At 44.1% G+C, this 20,881-nt stretch overlaps 2 pseudogenes; one reads left to right on the top strand and one right to left on the bottom strand.

The window, feature by feature from the left end:
• The first annotated feature begins 2,074 nt into the window (after positions 1–2,074).
• LOC127906229 (piggyBac transposable element-derived protein 4-like) lies at positions 2,075–8,860 on the top strand (annotated as a pseudogene).
• A 4,335-nt stretch (positions 8,861–13,195) lies between these two features.
• On the bottom strand, positions 13,196–14,067 carry LOC127906257 (uncharacterized; annotated as a pseudogene).
• Positions 14,068–20,881: the final 6,814 nt, after the last annotated feature.

Raw genomic sequence — 20,881 nt, 5'->3', positions numbered from 1 at the left:
GGTGGGGTTATATCCTTCCTGTTTGGCCCTGTCCGGGGGTGTCCTCGGATGGGGCCACAGTGTCTCCTGACCCCTCCTGTCTCAGCCTCCAGTATTTATGCTGCAGTAGTTTGTGTCAGGGGGCTAGGGTCAGTTTGTTATATCTGGAGTACTTCTCCTGTCCTATTCGGTGTCCTGTGTGAATCTAAGTGTGCGTTCTCTAATTCTCTCCTTCTTTCATTCTCTCTCTCAGAGGACCTGAGCCCTAGGGCCATGCCCCAGGACTACCTGACATGATGACTCCTTGCTGTCCCCAGTCCACCTGGCCATGCTGCTGCTCCAGTTTCAACTGTTCTGCCTTACTATTATTTGACCATGCTGGTCATTTATGAATATTTGAACATCTTGGCCATGTTCTGTTATAATCTCCACCCGGCACAGCCAGAAGAGGACTGGCCACCCCACATAGCCTGGTTCCTCTCTAGGTTTCTTCCTAGGTTTTGGCCTTTCTAGGGAATTTTTCCTAGCCACCGTGCTTCTACACCTGCATTGCTTGCTGTTTGGGGTTTTAGGCTGGGTTTCTGTTCAGCACTTTGAGATATCAGCTGATGTACAAAGGGCTATATAAATAAAATTTGATTGATTGATTGATTGATTGATGTGACTTGTGCACCTAATAGGTGCATAACAGCATAATACCCAGGAATGTTGAACCCCAGTGAATAATGTAGCCTACATATTATGCTGACATTTTTTGCATCAACATTCATGTTCCGAGTTCCTTAACCTTTTTTCTTTACCCCTACATTCCAGATAATAACATGCAATACATTTTTTTATGGTTTATATCATCCTCAGTTCATCCAAATAACATTTGAACAGTGGTCCTGGAATGTGGATTTCTATTTGAGAGATATCCACCTGAAAATATTTACAGTATGTTGAGATAATTGATGCCCCTAGGGGACTGATCCCAGACAAATTTCACCCTCATTCTTCAGAGGTTTGTGACACCTATGGCAACCAAATAATTGTCTGTCTGTCTGCCTTTATTTTTTTTAAATGTGTGGAGTGTAGTTTACCTGCTCATGCCTCAGTCATACCGACAGCGTCACTGCATCAATGCTTCATAACATTTTACGCAATTACACAACTATACTGAATGCATGTATTTGCCACAGGTGTTGCAGTCAGTCGAAATGTTGTTCGATTTGGTTGTTGTTGCTGTGTCCTCAAAACAAAAATTTGTGTTTTTGACACAAATAAAAACCAGTGCAAACAAATCCATATTATTTCATTTCAGCAGGCTATGAAACAAAGAAAATGCATTTCGAAAGAACAGATGATCATATTTTTTGTTGAATTAGGCCATGTTACAGTGTTCAGTAGTCTATAAGGCTACGTGCCATATCACGTAGCCAACTGGGGAGTTTTTTTTAGGATAACAAATATATGTAGTGGAGCTAAGCGCGGTAAAAATCTGGTTCAGTCTACTTTCCACCAGACACTGGGGGATGAATTCACCTTTCAGCAGGACAATAACCTAAAGCTCAAGGCCAAAGCTACACTGGAGTTGCTTACCAAGAAGACAATAAATGCTCCTGAGTGGCAGAGTTGCAGTTTTGACTTAACCCTTGTGTTGTCTTAAGGGTCAAACATTACCCACCACTATTTTAACACCAGAGAAAACCCCATAAATTATATTTTTTCAACTTGACATTTGATAACTTTTCCTAGAGTGACCTCAACATTAGAAAAAGTGAAACATCGCATTTGTTGTACACCACCAGGGTACAAGCTATACACCACCAGGGTACAAAGATTGTCTTAGGGTCATTTTTGACCCGGCTGTTATAAAATAATTTACACACCACAAAAACCACAAGGGCACACACACACACACACATTGAGAAAACTTGCTTGTGCATGTGCAGCATCTCCCCTCCACGACCCCACACGACTCAAGTTCACAGAATTAAAAACAATTTCAGACAAAATAAACATTTCTTGAAAGCATTGTTTACTAATGGGAATGCAGTCAGTCTATAAAGGTGCTGCAGATGACAGTCCCCCCAGATGTCTCTTTGCTGAAGCCATGAGTATACGTTTCAGTCCCCAACAGGTCGTAGATCTGATTTTTTCAGAAGTCCAGGAGGAACAAGAAAACAACGATTTAGAAGAGGAGGAGGAATCTGAAGAAGAATATGGGGAAGAATACAAACCAGAGCACGATGCATCATCTTCAGATGAAGAAGAAATCCCCCAAGCTGAAAGAGACAATTTTTGTCAAAGAACAGCAAAATAACATGGTCCTTGTCACCATATGACATCCATGGCAGGATAGCAGCCCAAAATGTCATAAGGATGACTCCAGGGCCCACAAGACATGCAGTTGCCCATGCCCAGGACATCACCTCAACATTCTACATGTTCATCACACCAGCCATCGGAAGAATCATCCTGGAGATGACAAATTGAGTGTTTCTGTGAATATGGAGACAACTGGAAAAGGATGGATGTGATTGACCTGCGTGCCTACATAGGGCTGCTAATCTTAGCGGGTGTGTATAGGTCCCGAGGCGAGGCTACATGTAGTCTCTGTGATGTAGAGAGTGGAAGGCCGATGTTTCGTGCCACGATACGCTTTGATAACCGAGAGTCAAGACCTGCGAGACGTGTGAGATACAAACTGGTGGCCATACGAGAGGTCTGGGGGAAGTGGATGGAGCGTCTGTCATACCTCTATAACCCTGGGCCTGAATGTGATTGTTTTCTGTGACACTGATACAAATTACTGTTAGTAATCTCTTTTGTCAAAAGGTTGCTGTACTTTCCGGCAGTATATGCCCAGCGAGCCAGCAAAGTATGGAATCAAGCTACGGTTGGCCTCTGACGCACAATCCAGCTACTCTTGGAAGTTGCAAGTCTACACAGGGAAGCCAGCCGGTGGAGGCCCGGAGAAGAGCCAGGGGATGAGGGTTGTACTTGATGTGACAGATGGACTGAGGGGACACAATGTAGCGTGTGACAATTTCTTCACCTTTTATGAACTCAGCCAGCAGCTCCTGAAGAGTAAGATCGCCATGGTTGGCACAGTTAGAAAGAACAAGCCTGAGCTCCCCCTGCACTTGTAAGAAGAGAGGCCTTCTCATCAAAGTTTACCTTCACCCTCACCACCATTCTAGTTGCTTACCTCCCAAAGAGGAACAAGACTGTGGTCTTCCTGAGCACACTGCACAAAACGGCTGAGATCAGTGATCGTGAGGACAGGAAGACAGCCATCATCCTGGACTTCAACCACAACAAAGGAGGTGTGGACAACCTGGACAAGGTGATTGGAACTTACAGCTGCAGGACCATGACTGCCTGCTTGCCCCTGGTCATCTTCCATAACATTGATGTGTCCTCATACAATGCCTTTGTGATATGGAACAAGATCAACCCTACCTAGATGCCTGATAAGTGAAACAAGAGGAGGGTGTTCCTGGAGCAGCTGGGAAAGGCACTTGTAACCCCATGCATTCAAAGAAGGGAGCACCTCCACTGCACAGCAGCCTCTGCAGCACTTGTGAAAGCTGTTCAGGGGGCTGAATCTTGTACTCATCCACCCGAGGCTGCAGCTGGGGCAGGCAAGAGGAGGAGATGCCAATTATGCCCCCCAAAGAAGGACTGTAAAACAAATACTATGTGCTGCACATGTGAGAAATACATCTGCAAACTCCATGCACACAAACTTGCATACTGTCCTACATGTGCTAATTAGACTTGGTTGATTTATGTTCTTCACATTTTGCATCTATTATCTTATTTTATTCATATCTATTGTTGTTGTTTAAACACAGTTGGAGAAGACTAGTATTTTGTAGTTTAAATCCTTATTGTACAGTATATAAGAACATATCACTATGTTGCCAAAACAATTCAACATTTACATTTACATTTACATTTAAGTCATTTAGCAGACGCTCTTATCCAGAGCGACTTACAAATTGGTGCATACACCTTATGACATCCAGTGGAACAGCCACTTGCATCTAAATCTTTTTTTTTTGGGGGAGAAGGGGGGTGAGAAGGATTACTTACCCTTACTTACCCTATCCTAGGTATTCCTTGAAGAGGTGGGGTTTCAGGTGTCTCCGGAAGGTGGTGATTGACTCCGCTGTCCTGGCGTCGTGAGGGAGTTTGTTCCACCATTGGGGGCCAGAGCAGCGAACAGTTTTGACTGGGCTGAGCGGGAACTGTACTTCCTCAGTGGTAGGGAGGCGAGCAGGCCAGAGGTGGATGAACGCAGAGCCTTGTTTGGGTGTAGGGCCTGATCAGAGCCTGGAGGTACTGAGGTGCCGTTCCCCTCACAGCTCCGTAGGCAAGCACCATGGTCTTGTAGCGGATGCGAGCTTCAACTGGAAGCCAGTGGAGAGAGCGGAGGAGTGGGGTGACGTGAGAGAACTTGGGAAGGTTGAACACCAGACGGGCTGCGGCGTTCTGGATGAGTTGTAGGGGTTTAATGGCACAGGCAGGGAGCCCAGCCAACAGCGAGTTGCAGTAATCAAGACGGGAGATGACAAGTCCCTGGATTAGGACCTGCGCCGCTTCCTGTGTGAGGCAGGGTCGTACTCTGCGGATGTTGTAGAGCATGAACCTACAGGAATGGGCCACCGCCTTGATGTTAGTTGAGAACGTCAGGGTGTTGTCCAGGATCACGCCAAGGTTCTTAGCGCTCTGGGAGGAGGACACAATGGAGTTGTCAACCGTGATGGCGAGATCATGGAACGGGCAGTCCTTCCCCGGGAGGAAGAGGAGCTCCGTCTTGCTGAGGTTCAGCTTGAGGTGGTGATCCGTCATCCACACTGATATGTCTGCCAGACATGCAGAGATGCTATTCGCCACCTGGTCATCAGAAGGGGGAAAGGAGAAGATTAATTGTGTGTCGTCTGCATAGCAATGATAGGAGAGACCATGTGAGGTTATGACAGAGCCAAGTGACTTGGTGTATAGCGAGAATAAGAGAGGGCCTAGAACAGAGCCCTGGGGGACACCAGTGGTGAGAGCGCGTGGTGAGGAGACAGATTCTCGCCACGCCACCTGGTAGGAGCGACCTGTCAGGTAGGACGCAATCCAAGCGTGGGCCGCGCCGGAGATGCCCAACTCGGAGAGGGTGGAGAGGAGGATCTGATGGTTCACAGTATCGAAGGCAGCCGATAGGTCTAGAAGGATGAGAGCAGAGGAGAGAGAGTTAGCTTTAGCAGTGCGGAGCGCCTCCGTGATACAGAGAAGAGCAGTCTCAGTTGAATGACTAGTCTTGAAACCTGACTGATTTGGATCAAGAAGGTCATTCTGAGAGAGATAGCGGTAGAGCTGGCCAAGGACGGCACGCTCAAGAGTTTTGGAGAGAAAAGAGAGAAGGGATACTGGTCTGTAGTTGTTGACATCGGAGGGATCGAGTGTAGGTTTTTTCAGAAGGGGTGCAACTCTCGCTCTCTTGAAGACGGGAGGGACGTAGCCAGCGGTCAGGGATGAGTTGATGAGCGAGGTGAGGTAAGGGAGAAGGTCTCCGGAAATGGTCTGGAGAAGAGAGGAGGGGATAGGGTCAAGCGGGCAGGTTGTTGGGCGGCCGGCCGTCACAAGACGCGAGATTTCATCTGGAGAGAGGGAGAAAGAGGTCAGAGCATAGGGTAGGGCAGTGTGAGCAGAACCAGCGGTGTCGTTTGACTTAGCAAACGAGGATCGGATGTCGTCGACCTTCTTTTCAAAATGGTTGACGAAGTCATCTGCAGAGAGGGAGGAGGGGGGATTCAGGAGGGAGGAGAAGGTGGCAAAGAGCTTCCTAGGGTTAGAGGCAGATGCTTGGAATTTAGAATGGTAGAAAGTGGCTTTAGCAGCAGAGACAGAGGAGGAAAATGTAGAGAGGAGGGAGTGAAAGGATGCCAGGTCCGCAGGGAGGCGAGTTTTCCTCCATTTCCGCTCGGCTGCCCGGAGCCCTGTTCTGTGAGCTCGCAATGAGTCGTCGAGCCACGGAGCGGGAGGGGAGGACCGAGCCGGCCTGGAGGATAGGGGACATAGAGAGTCAAAGGATGCAGTAAGGGAGGAGAGGAGGGTTGAGGAGGCAGAATCAGGAGATAGGTTGGAGAAAGTTTGAGCAGAGGGAAGAGATGATAGGATGGAAGAGGAGAGAGTAGCGGGGGAGAGAGAGCGAAGGTTGGGACGGCGCGATACCATCCGAGTAGGGGCAGTGTGGGAAGTGTTGGATGAGAGCGAGAGGGAAAAGGATACAAGGTAGTGGTCGGAGACTTGGAGGGGAGTTGCAATGAGGTTAGTGGAAGAACAGCATCTAGTAAAGATGAGGTCAAGCGTATTGCCTGCCTTGTGAGTAGGGTGGGAAGGTGAGAGGGTGAGGTCAAAAGAGGAGAGGAGTGGGAAGAAGGAGGCAGAGAGGAATGAGTCAAAGGTAGACGTGGGGAGGTTAAAGTCGCCCAGAACTGTGAGAGGTGAGCCGTCCTCAGGAAAGGAGCTTATCAAGGCATCAAGCTCATTGATGAACTCTCCGAGGGAACCTGGAGGGCGATAAATGATAAGGATGTTAAGCTTGAAAGGGCTGGTAACTGTGACAGCATGGAATTCAAAGGAGGCGATAGACAGATGGGTAAGGGGAGAAAGAGAGAAAGACCACTTGGGAGAGATGAGGATCCCGGTGCCACCACCCCGCTGACCAGGAGCTCTCTGGGTGTGCGAGAACACGTGGGCGGACGAGGAGAGAGCAGTAGGAGTAGCAGTGTTATCTGTGGTGATCCATGTTTCCGTCAGTGCCAAGAAGTCAAGGGACTGGAGGGAGGCATAGGCTGAGATGAACTCTGCCTTGTTGGCCGCAGATCGGCAGTTCCAGAGGCTACCGGAGACCTGGAACTCCACGTGGGTCGTACGCGCTGGGACCACCAGATTAGGGTGGTCGCGGCCACGCGGTGTGGAGCGTTTGTATGGTCTGTGCAGAGAGGAGAGAACAGGGATAGACAGACACATAGTTGACAGGCTACAATTCAAGACTGTTATTGTTTCCCTTCAATACAATGCATTCAAAAATACTTTCTGCACATTTCTGCTACTTTCTTAGGCTATACAAGTGATATCTCTTGCTATTTTATTTTACACCTATGCAGTAACTTCAGCAATAATAATAATAATAATAAACCTCTACTTTAGTAAAGAAAACAATTATAACAGGTGTGTTGTAATGAATTGAGTGGTGTCCACTGATTGAATGCAGTCTTTCTGCATTGTGAAGAGGGAAAATCCAGATATTCACAAAGTTTGTGATGAATGGCAGGTTATTTCTTTATGCAAAATAGAGTTGGGGTTTAAAATTCAAATAAGCTGCTTTCTTTTAGGGGTTTAGTGAAGGCAGGTCATGTTTTACCCTTAGGACAAGGGGAGCATACAGAATGTTAAGACTAAGCAAGGGTTAAATCTGCTTAAAAATCTATTGCAAGACCTGAAAGTGGGTGTCTAGCAACGATCAACAACCAATTTGACAGAGCTTGAGGACATTTGAAAAGAATTCTGAGCAAATGTTGAGCCATCCATGTTTGAAAAGGTATTAGAGACTTACCCAGAAAGACTAGCTTCTGTAAACCAAAGGTGATTCTAACATGTATTGACTCATAATAAATGTTTTACAAATATTATACTTCCCCTCCCCCCACTTTGACGTTAGAATATTTTGTGTAAACCATTAACAAAAAATGATAAATCCATTTTAATCCCACTTTAACACAACAAAATGTGGAAAAAGTCAATGGTTTGAATACTTTCTGAAGGCACGTAAAGGAAGATAGTTTCAGTGCTTGCTTTGTTATCCAACTGATCGTGCCCTTTCTGCATCATGTGACCCTCATTCATTGCTGCTTGCAACTACTGTATATTTATAGGTGATAGTATATGCTGTCACAATACATTTGTAGATGTTATCGAAGAAATAACATTTATGCTACTTGGCAAATAAGTCAAACTTTTTTTATTAAAAATGTTACTGGATATGTGTGCAACAGCAGTTCAACATTCACATTTCGCTACTATTTCTCTCAACTCTACTCATACAATTAGATGCATAAATTGGATATATGCAAGACAAATGCAGTGTCCCATTGGAAATGAATGTACTTCTGGTGTACCAAAACACAAGGACGCTGCTGATGTGACTGACGTGTAAGACTTCATTAAGTGAAGTGGAAATTCTTACTAGTATGTACTGTACAATACAGACATTCTGCATTCCACAGTCACCCACAGGTTGCGTGGGCAGATGGATAATGGAGGTCAGCTGAGCTCAGACAAAACTTGCTAATGTGATCTCCCACGCTCTCAAAATGCATGTCTCTCTCACACACACACACACACACACACACACACACACACACACACACACACACACACACACACACACACACACACACACACACACACACACACACACACACACACACACACACACACACACACACACACACATACACACACACACACACACACACACACGGCTCCTTGCAGGTTAGCAGAGTTGGTCTCTCAACACAACAGGATCTACATGGTTGGCTTACATGCTTTTTATTACTGTGTTATCCTCCATGTTGGAGTTCAAGAGGTGCTTTGGAGTTCAAGTGCACTGAGGCTAAAGTGTTTTATCCTACAGAGACCCTCACTGAGTGTGCTCTATGGAACAAAGCCCAGTAATCCATATTAGATGCTCCGCTGGTGCTCTCTCCTGTTGCGTGCGTGAGTCATTGGGCTTTGCAGAGCTTGATCTGGACTAAGCACCATGCTGGGTGATTGACAGGCATATTGCTGTTGTCCTCTCGCCCTGTGTTGTTGTTGTCCAGAGGCTCAGCAGTAGCTGTTATTTACAGCCATGGTCTTTGGGTTCCTGGGGGATGGAAGTGCGGTGGGAGTGGGCGGTGGCTCTGGGCTGGAGCGAATACCTATAATTTCTCTAGAAAGTACAATCAGAGCCCATGTTTTCTCAAACGAGGGTCTTCTGCACTCCACAATAGGGGTCTGTGGGTGCAAGAGGGCAACCAATGAATATTCACTAACAACCAGTGTTCCCACACTGAAATCAATAGTCAATGTGCACCATTACAGTAGTTTTCATCAATCTACCATTTCCTCCGATGTTGATAAGAGCATGGCACTTGCAACCCCAGGATAGCGAGTTTGATTCCAGGGACCACCCATATGTAAAATGTATGCACACATGTCTGTAAATCGCTTTGGCTTAACGCATCTGCTAAATGGCATATTATTGTTACTTTTATAATTGTTATTTCACTGCTTATCCACCTCCACCTCCTGTGTTGCTCATCCAGTACACGGTATCCTATCATTTAAATTGTATATTGTAGGCATATTTAGATTAGAGTACCATGAGGACACCAAACCTACAGGTGGTTTTCAGTGTGAAGGAGGAACATATTTGATGCTGATGGCCGAAGAGTGGATTTTTGCCCACAGATGAGAAATTAAACCTTTTTCATAGTCTCTAGTTTCTAACTATACTCATTGATGCATGGGAAAGTGAAGCAGTTCGATTTTTTTTTAAATCCGACAAACAGTTTTGTATTCCAAAAACAACACACAGGGCTCAACGTAGATTGATGTCATTGTAGATGTATTTGCGTATCGATGAATAATCTCAATCATAATTTACAGTATTGTACTTTCTTTCGCAACTGATTGCGACGCAATCCACTGACTATCATATACCATGACGAAGCACCTTACTTATAAGAAACGTGTTGTTAAATATAGATGGTGTCAAAGAAACCAGATTAGGGGAAACCAATCACCTCCTTGTTCAAAGCGGGTTCTTTTCGCCTCCAACTGGCAAAAAAAAAATAGATGTATGAGTATGATTTAAATTGTGTCTATTGGCATGACAATATGGATGTGCGCCTGCTTCTACTAAAGGTTTTCGATTGGCATACTATGGCATTGTTCTCCTGTTTCTGGGGGGTTGCCATGGAAACCAATGTAATAATCACAGTGGCGCTGTTACAAGGTTCCCCACCACAGGGAACATGAGGGGGTGGGGGTGAGGATAGGACGAGGGGGAAGGGGGTTGTAGTATTTATATGTTGTTTATAGAGATGCTCACACACATACACAATGAAAACATGAAACTCCATGAAGTGATCCTGCAGGTTATTACTGCAGAGCTATTTCAAAACACCTGGATCTGTACTGAACAGACTAGTGAATCTTATGGCTTCGGGTGGAATGGTATTGAAACCCGACACTTCTCCTGGATCCTCTTGCTTGGTTGGTCATGGTCAGAGAATGAAGACGCAACATTTTCCATTTAACTTGTGTAGCCTAGTTGATTCATGGAATCGTTTTTTAAAAATGTTATTATGGTTCCAATTTAACAACAGAACACACAACACAATCATAACTGAGTAAATAATTCTGGAGGTTACAGTGTCCTGTCCATCACCCAAAAGTATGTATACAGAGTTATTATTTTTGGGGGGGAGGGGGAGGGGGGACCTTAAGACGAGAAATTGAGTCACCTTAGTGTGTCACGTATCCAGTGTGCCCAGCGGGACTTTGGGGACAGTGCGTGTGGTAAACACCTAACCACCATCGCAGAAGATTCAATTTGAGGCGACGTTGCAGATTGGCCACACGCGACTCAGAGCAGATGGTGGAGAGCAGAATAGACTCTGAGAAAGCAAGATTAGCCCTGCCAGCCCGAGAGCAGGGGAGAGTATCTGAGTCGCACAGATAGGGGAGTTTCAGGCACCTCTCCTCGTCCAATCAGATAAGGCTGGCCTGCGGAGCGGTGATTTATTGAGTGCGTGGAGGGGCCTGACAGCCACGGCTCTCATCAGACGGACTGAGACGTAATTAGCTGGAGCACGGTGGTGATGCAGCTGTTTGCATGGGGAGGAGAAAGCTATACCGGGAGTACAGGGGCCCACACAGCTTTCTCAGAGACGGAGCGGCAAACAGCGTGCTGCTCCCACCACCTCAGAGGGTATTTAGTAAATAGCTTTACTGAGTCCAGAAAAAGGCAGACTAAACATTCGCTTCACTGAAGATAATTAAAAATTGGAAAACACCTCACTCTCTCTCTCTCTTTCTCTCTCTCTCTCTCTCTCTCTCTCTCTCTCTCTCTCTCTCTCTCTCTCTCTCTCTCTCTCTCTCTCTCTCTCTCTCTCTCTCTCTCTCTCTCTCTCTCTCTCTCTCTCTCTCTCTCTCTCTCTCAGTTCTTTCGGAGTTGTCACGGAGTTGATCCTTTATTCACTGGACAGCTGGTAGAGAGGGACAGGACAGCATTTGATTTGGCCAGGCAGAGCAGTAGAACTGGCTCCATGAGTTATTTTCCCATTTGAATGTAATGAATCTTCAACAAGGTGCTGAAAAGGGAAAGGCCTGTGTGTACATCTCCTCTGCATGGCTGTCTCTGTTTATTAGCACGCTCCACTTGGGGTGGTGTGGCTGCATGGCCACTGAGAGCTTTGATGTGAAGATTAATGGCTGACTGTGTGCAGGATGTTGAGGGATATCGATCCCAGTTAGGTGAGATACACCGTATCCATAGGAGAAGACTTGCCTGCAGTGAAGTGGCACATTAATCTGAGAGGTCAGAGACTACATTCGTCACTTGAACTGACCCCCTGTCTCTGATTGGGAGCCATTTTCATTTTTTCTAGTCACTTGAAGTGTCCAGGATTACCTCCTAAGTACCTTTGGTTTGAGCTTTGAGGCTTGATCTTGTTGGCATTGTCTCTATCCCTTTCTCATTACTTGGTAACAGTAAAATATCATGGCCCCTGCAGCTTAAAAGTGAGTATGTGGCCTTTACAGCGACATAACAACGCTTGAGATGAGAGGATGATGGTATATAGGGATATGAATCTCTCATTTAATCCATCATATTAACACAATAATATCTGAACACAATAAGAAATTAGTATCTGTATGAGAGAGAAATGGAGACATGCCCATGTCTATACTCAGTGGGTGTTTCTTATTATGCAGCAATAAGGGCCAGCATTAGATGCCTTGGCCATGCTGAGGAGGATGAGAGCAGCTCCTAATGAACATTTGGGGATTAATAATGACTAGGTTATTAGTCCGCTGCTGTATTATTCATGCCTCTCTCATTAACAGCCAGTCTTGTACAATGAATATCACATCTCAGTCCAGTCATAGCCTAAGTTTAAACATTCTGACCAATCTAATCAAATCAAATTTATTTATATAGCCGTTCGTACATCAGCTGATATCTCAAAGTGCTGTACAGAAACCCAGCCTAAAACCCCAAACAGCAAGCAATGCAGGTGTAGAATCACGGTGGCTAGGAAAAAATCCTTAGAAAGGCCAAAACCTAGGAAGAAACCTAGAGAGGAACCAGGCTATGTGGGGTGGCCAGTCCTCTTCTGGTTGTGCTGGGTGGAGATTATAACAGAACATTGCCAAGATGTTCAAATGTTCATAAATGACCAGCATGGTCAAATAATAATAATCACAGGCAGAACAGTTGAAACTGGAGGTTTCGAGTAATTGTGGACTGGGGACAGCAAGGAGTCATCATGCCAGGTAGTCCTGAGGCATGGTCCTAGGACTCAGGTCCTCCGAGAGAGAGAAAGAAAGAGAGAAAGAGAGAATTAGAGAGAGCATACTTAAATTCACTCAGGACACCGGATAGGACAGGAGAAGTACTCCAGATATAACAAACTGAACCTAGCCCCCCCACACATAAACTACTGCAGTATAAATACTGGAGGCTGAGACAGGAGGGGTCAGGAGACACTGTGGCCCCATCCGATGACACCCCCGGACAGGGCCAAACAGGAAGGATATAACCCCACCCACTTTGCACAGCCCCCCCCACACCACTAGAGGGATATCTTCAACCACCAACTTACCATCCTGAGACAAGGCCGAGTATAGCCCACCCAAGGGGAAGCGCCAACCCAGACAGGAAGATCACATCAGTGACTCAACCCACTCAAGTGACGCACCCCTTCTAGGGACGGTATGAAAGAGTCCTAGTAAGCCAGCGACTCAGCCCCTATAATAGGGTTAGAGGCAGATAATCCCAGTGGAAAGAGGGGAACCGGCCAGGCAGAGACAGCAAGGGCGGTTCGTTGCTCCAGAGCCTTTCCATTCACCTTCACACTCCTGGGCCAGACTACACTCAATCATATGACCCACTGAAGAGATGAGTCTTCAGTAAAGACTTAAAGGTTGAGACCGAGTTTGCGTCTCTCACGTGGGTAGGCAGACCATTCCATAAAATGGAGCTCTATAGGAGAAAACCCTGCCTCCAGCTGTTTGCTTAGAAATTCTAGGGACAATTAGGAGGCCTGCGTCTTGTGACCGTAGCGTACGTGTAGGTATGTAGGGCAGGACCAAATCAGAGAGATAGGTAGGAGCAAGCCCATGTAATGCTTTGTAGGTTAGCAGTAAAACCTTGAAATCAGCCCTTGCCTTGACAGGAAGCCAGTGTAGAGAGGCTAGCACTGGAGTAATATGATCACATTTTTGGGTTCTAGTCAGGATTCTAACAGCCGTATTTAGTACTAACTGAAGTTTATTTAGTGCTTTATCCGGGTAGCCGGAAAGTAGAGCATTGCAGTAGTCTAACCTAGAAGTGACAAAAGCATGGATACATTTTTCTGCATCATTTTTGGACAGAAAGTTTCTGATTTTTGCAATGTTACGTAGATGGGAAAAAGCTGTCCTTGAAACAGTCTTGATATGTTCTTCAAAAGAGAGATCAGGGTCCAGAGTAACGCTGAGGTCCTTCACAGTTTTATTTGAGACGAATGTACAACCATTAAGATTAATTGTCAGATTCAACAGAAGATCTCTTTGTTTCTTGGGACCTAGAACAAGCATCTCTGTTTGGTCAGAGTTTAAAAGTAGAAAGTTTGCAGCCATCCAATTCCTTATGTCTGAAACACATGCTTCTAGCAAGGGCGATTTTGGGGCTTCACCATGTTTCATTGAAATGTACAGCTGTGCGTCATCCGCATAGCAGTGAAAGTTAACATTATGTTTTCGAATGACATCCCAAAAAGGTAAAATATATAGTGAAAACAATAGTGGTCCTAAAACGGAACCTTAAGGAACACCGAAATGTACATTTGATTTGTCAGAGGACAAACCATTCACAGAGATTAACTGATATCTTTCCGACAGATAAGATCTAAACCAGGCCAGAACTTGTCCCTGTAGACCAATTTGGGTTTCCAATCTCTCCAAAAGAATGTGGTGATCGATGGTATCAAAAGCAACACTAAGGCCTAGGAGCACGAGGACAGATGCAGAGCCTCGGTCTGATGCCATTAAAAGGTAATTTACCACCTTCACAAGTGCAGTTATTAAATATTAAAGTCACCAAAAATTTGAATATTATCTGCTATGACTACAAGGTCCGATAGGAATTCAGGGAACTCAATGAGGAACGCTGTATATGGCCCAGGAGGCCTGTAAACAGTAGCTATAAAAACTGATTGAGTAGGCTGCATAGATTTCATGACGAGAAGCTCAAAAGACTAAAACGTAATTTATTTTTTTGTAAATTGAAATTTGCTATCGTAAATGTTAGCAACACCTCCGCCTTTGTGGGATGCACGGGGGATATGGTCACTAGTGTAGCCAGGAGGTGAGGCCTCGTTCAACACAGTAAATTCATCAGGCTTAAGCCATGTTTCAGTCAGGCCAATCACATCAAGATTATGATCAGTGATTAGTTCATTGACTATAATTGCCTTTGAAGTAAGGGATCTAACATTAAGTAGCCCTATTTTGAGATGTGAGGTATCATGATCTCTTTCAAAAATGACAGGAATGGAGGAGGTCTTTATCCTAGTGAGATTGCTAAGGCGAACACCGCCATGTTTAGTTTTGCCAAACCTAGGTCGAGGCACAGACATGGTCTCAATGGGGATAGCAGAGCTGACTACGCTGACTGTGCTAGTGGCAGACTCCACTATGCTGGCAGGCTGGCTAACAGCATGCTGCCTGGCCTGCACCCTATTTCATTGTGGAGCTAGAGGAGTTAGAGCTCTGTCTATGTTGGTAGATAAGATGAGAGCACCCCTCCAGCTAGGATGGAGTCCGTCATTCCTCAGCAGGTCAGGCTTGGTCCTGTTTGTGGGTGAGTCCCAGAAAGAGGGCCAATTATCTACAAATTCTATATTTTGGGAGGGGCAGAAAACAGTTTTCAACCAGCGATTGAGTTGTGAGACTGTAGAGCTCATCACTCCCCCTAACTGGGAGGGGGCCAGAGACAATTACTCGATGCCGACACATCTTTCTAGCAGATTTACACGCTGAAGCTATGTTGCGCTTGGTTATCTCTGACTGTTTCATCCTAACATCGTTGGTGCTGACGTGGATAACAATATCTCTATACTCTCTACACTCGCCAGTTTTAGCTTTAGCCAGCACCATCTTCAGATTAGCCTTAACATCAGTAGCCCTGCCCCTGGTAAACAGTGTATGATCGCTGGATGATTCGTTTTAAGTCTAATACTGCGGGTAATGGAGTCGCCAATGACTAGAGTTTTCAATTTGTCAGAGCTAATGGTGGGAAGCTTCGGTGTCTCAGACCCTGTAACGGGAGGAGTAGCGACAAGAGAGGCCGCCGGTTGAAAGTTCCTGTCGGCTGAATGAGCAACACCGGTTGAGCATTCCTACAGCATTTCCCTCCAGAAACCGTGAGAAAGTTGTCCGGCTGTGGGGACTGTGCGAGGGGATTTATACTAATGTTACTATTTGTACTTACTGGTGGCATAGACGCTGTTTCATCCTTTCCTACACTGATATTACCCTTGCCTAACAATTGCGTCTGAAGCTGAGCTTGTAGCACAGCTATCCTCGCCGTAAGGCGATCGTTCTCCTGTATATTATGAGTACAGCGACTGCAATTAGAAGGCACATGTTAATGTTACTTCTTAGCTTCGGCTGTTGGAGGTCCTGACCAACCATGTCCAGATGAAGCGTCCGGAGTGAAAAAGTTGAATGAAAAAAAAAAGTTGAGGGAAAAAAACAAAAATATATACGGTAATTAAAAAGTAAAAACTGTAAAGATGTCAGGTAGCAAAGTAAGGTTGGCAACAAAACGCACCAGCAACACATAAACAAGTCTGCACGTTGTGACTAGAGAGGGAGGAACACGTGTGTCAGCCTGACACACGTGTGTGATGCTATTTGGATAGAGAAACAAGACGGGGGGGTCTGTTTATGTAATCAAGAAAAGTGTCCTGGGGGCATTAAAACCACAAGGTAGACGTCCATGTTGTGGCTCTTCTCAATGTGCCAACTGTAATATGGGATAGGATTGACATGCAGATGATTGTGACAGTGTGGTCCGATACTAATTCAATGCTTCAATTTCCATCCTTTAGGGAGCACTAATGCAAGCTTCGTCTGCAACACTGGCCTTCTCTCTGGGCACACACATCTCAACACCATCATAGAAATTCACCAATTATTCTGGAAAATTAATTGCCTAAATGCCAGATTGGCTTATTTAGCTATTAGCCTCACAGTGCCTCCAGAAAGTATTCACACCCCTTAACTTTTTGCACATTTTGTTGTGTTACAAAGTGGATTTAAAACTGATATATATATTTTTTTTTGTCAACGATCTACACAAAATACTCTAATGTCAAAGTAGAAAAAAATATTTGGGGAAGAAAATATGAAAAATAAGACAAATAATCAACACACAGTATATTATTAAGTATTCAACCCCCTGAGTCAATACAAGTTAGAATCACATTTGGAAGCTATTATAAATGTGTCTTTATGGGATAGTCTCTAAGAGCTTTGCACACCTGGATTGTACAATATTTGCCCCGTATCCTTTTCAAAATTCTTCATGCTCAAATTAGTTGTTGATCATTGCTAGACAACCGTCTTGCCATAGATTTTCAAGCAGATTTAAATCAAAACTGTAAACTCAGACACTTAGGAACATTCACGGTCTTCTTGGTAAGCAATTCCAATGTAGATTTTGTTATTGTCCTGCTGAAAGGTGAATTTATCTCCCAGTGTCTGATTCTTTTTTATCCTGAAATAGTCCCCAGTCCTCAAGCATAACCAATACCCATAACATGATCCAGCCACCACTATGCTTGAAAATATGAAAAGTGGTACTCAATAATGTGTTATATTGGATTTGACCCAAACATCCAGACATAAACTTAATTTCTTTGCTAAATGTTTTGCAGTTTTCTCCTATCACAGCCATTCAACTCGGTAACTATTTTAAATTCACCATTGTCTCATGGTGAAATCCCTGAGCGATTTCCTTCCTCTTCGGCAACCAAGTTAGGAAGGAAGCCTGTATCTTTGTAGTGACTGGTTGTATTGATACACCATCCAAAGTGTAATTAATATGTTCGCCATGCTCAAATGTATATTCAATGTGTGCTTTTTTATTTTTACCCATCTGCCTATAGGTGCACTTCTTTGTGAGACTTTGGAAAACCTCCCTGGTCTTTGTGGTTGAATCTGTGTTTGAAATTCACTGCTCGATTGAGGGACCTTGTAGATAATTGTATGTATTTTGTACAGAGATTATGTAGTCATTCTAAAATCATGTTTACACCATTATTGCACGCAGAGTCCATGCAACTTAAAGTGTGACTTGTTAAGCACATTTTTAGTCCTAGACTTACAACTCATCCAGAACGCCGCAGCCCGTCTGGTGTTCAACCTTCCCAAGTTCTCTCACGTCATTTAGGCTGCCATTACTGCAACTCGCTGTTGGCTGGGCCCTGCCTGTGCCATTAAACCCCTACAAACAAAGGGATTGAATACTTATAGACAAAACATTTCAGGCTGATCAGGCCCTTTTTATTTTTAATGTCAAAATCTAGTGGAACAAACCTTCAATCAAAAAAAACCCCATTCCACTCACCCCCCCAACAAGATTTAGATGCAAGTGGCTGTTCCACTGGTTGTCATAAGGTGTATATTTGTAAGTGCTCTGATAAGACGCTAAATGACTTAAATGTGACCATTAAAAAAATCGAAATGTAATCAACTTTAAATTCAGGCTGTAAAACAACAAAATGTAGAAAAGGTAATGGGGTGTGAATTCTTTCTGAAGGCATTGTATATGTAATGGTACACTGTAAATGGGTTGCTGTGAAGTTGACAGTAACTTACCGGCTGTCACGACTTCCACCGAAGGTGGCTCCTCTCCCCGTTCGGGCAGCGCTCGGCGGTCTTCCTCGCCAGTCTACTAGCTGCCACCGATCCTTTTTCCTTGTCATTTGGTGATGTCTGTCTTGTGTTTCACCTGTGTTCTATTTGTGAAATCAGGGGGGGGGTTATTTAAATCTCTCCATTCCCTCTGGGTTTTGTGCGGGATTGTTTCGTTTGCTGTCATTTAGTTTTGGGTTGCATTTTTTGGGGTTCTGCTGAACAGGTGGGTTTTGAGGCTACTGTTGTAGTCCTGTTTTTCCTGTTCTTTGGACTTGTTAATTAAAACACCTTTTTTGAAACTTACTCTCTCCTGCGCCTGACTCCACACCCACATCTTCTTTGGGAGATAAATGACACAGGCAACTATTGGCCATTAAGTTACTGTATTTCATATTGCAGTACAACTGCTGTAATCTAAATACAGCATAAAAGAAAGTAATATGTAATGACACACAGTAACATACGTACAGTTGAAGTCGAAAGTTTACATACACCTTAGCCAAATACATTTGAACTCAGTTTTTCACAATTCCTGACATTTAATCCTTGTAAAAATTTCCCTGTCTTATGTCAGTTAGGATCACCACTTCATTTTAAGAATGTGAAATGTCAGAATAATAGTAGAGAGAATTATTTATTTCAACTTGTAATTATTTCATCACATTCCCAGTGGGTTAGAAGTTTACATACACTCAATTAGTATTTGGTAGCATTGCTTTTAAATTGTTCAACTTGGGTCAAACGTGAATTTTGGCCCATTCCTTCTGATGGAGGTGGTGTAACTGAATCAGGTTTGTAGGCCTCCTTGCTCGCCCACGCTTTTTCAGTTCTGCCCACAAATGTTCTATGGGATTGAGGTCAGGGAGTTGTGATGGCCACTCCAAAACCTTAACATTGTTGTCCTTAACCTCTCTGAACCACCCATTTCGGATCCGAAATAATTGTCATCAGCAACGCTGAATAGCATAGCGCAACAGTCAAATAATATTACTAGAAAATATTAATATTCATGAAATCACAAGTGCAATATTTTGAAACACATCTTAGCCTTTTGTTAATCACCCTGTCGTCTCAGATTTAGCAAAATATGCTTTACAGCGAAAGCAATCCAAGCGTTTGTGTAATTTTATCGATAGCCTAGCATAGCATTATGTACACTTAGCATCAGGAAGATTGGTCACGAAAATCAGAAAAGCAATCAAATTAACCGTTTACCTTTGATGATCTTCGGATGTTTTCACTCACGAGACTCCCAGTTACACAGCAAATGTTCCTTTTGTTCCATAAAGATGAGATTTTTATACCCAAAATACCGACGTTTGTTTGTCGCGTTATGTTCAGAAATCCACAGGAAAGAGCGGTCACGACAACGCAGATGGAAATTCCAAATAGTCTTCATAATGTCCACAGAAACATGTCAAACGTTTTTATAATCATTCCTCAGGTAGTTTTTAAAATATATATTCGATAATATATCAACCGAGTGTGTAGCTTTTTCCATAACAGCGTGAGGAACAATGGCGGTTTTAGTCAATTGTGCACCAACTCACTCTGAGAGCCCCCACCTAGCCACTTACACAATGTGATCTTTCACGCTAATTTTTCAAAATAAAAGCCTGAAACTATGTCTAAAGACTGTTGACACCTTAGGGAAGCCACAGAAAAAGGAATCTGGTTGATATCCCTTTAAACGAAGGACAGGCATGCATAGGAACACAGAAGTTTCAAAATAAGAGGAACTTCCTGATTGGATTATCCTCAGGCTTTCATCTGCAATATCAGTTCTGTTATACTCACAGACAATATGTTTACAGTTTTGGAAACTTTAGAGTGTTTTCTATCCTAATCTGTCAATTATATGCATATTCTAGCATCTGGTCATGAGAAATAGGCCGTTTACTTTGGGAACGTTATTTTTCCAAACATAAAAATAGTGCCCCCTAGCTTCAAGAGGTTAAGCCATTTTGCCACAACTTTGGAAGTATGCTTGGGGTCATTGTCCATTTAGAAGACCCATTTGTGTCCAAGCTTTAACTTGCTGACTGATGTCTTGAGATGTTGCTTCAATATATCCACATAATTTTCCTGCCTCATGATGCCATCTATTTTGTGAAGTGCACCAGTCCCTCCTGCAGCAAAGCACCCCCACAACATGATGCCACCACCCCTGTGCTTCATGGTTGGGATGGTGTTCTTTGGCTTGCAAGCCTCCCCCTTTTTCCTACAAACATAACGATGATCATTTTGGCCAAACAGTTCTATTCTTGTTTTATCAGACCAGAAGACATTTATCCAAAAAGGGCGATCTTTGTCCCCATGTGCAGTTGCAAACTGTAGTCCGGCATTTTTATGGCGGTTTTGGAGTAGTGGCTCCTTCCGTGCCAAGCGGCCTTTCAGGTTATGTTGATATAGGACTCGTTTTACTGTGGATATAGATAATTTTGTACCTGTTTCCTCAAGCAACTTCACAAGGTCCTTTGCTGTTGTTCTGGGATTGATTTGCACTTTTCACACCAAAGTAAGTTCATCTCTAGGAGAGAGAACGCATCTTCTTCCTGAGCGGTATGACAAATACATCCACAGGTACACCTCCAATTGACTCAAATGATGTCAGAATTTTCTAAAGCCATGACATCATTTTCTGGAATTTTGTTGTTTAAAGGCACAGTCAACTTAGTGT

This window comes from Oncorhynchus keta, chromosome 11, assembly GCF_023373465.1.
Source record: "Oncorhynchus keta strain PuntledgeMale-10-30-2019 chromosome 11, Oket_V2, whole genome shotgun sequence".
Taxonomy (NCBI): Eukaryota; Metazoa; Chordata; class Actinopteri; order Salmoniformes; family Salmonidae; genus Oncorhynchus; species Oncorhynchus keta.
Note: the sequence above shows the minus strand (reverse complement) of the source record. Positions and strands in the feature narration are given on the sequence as shown.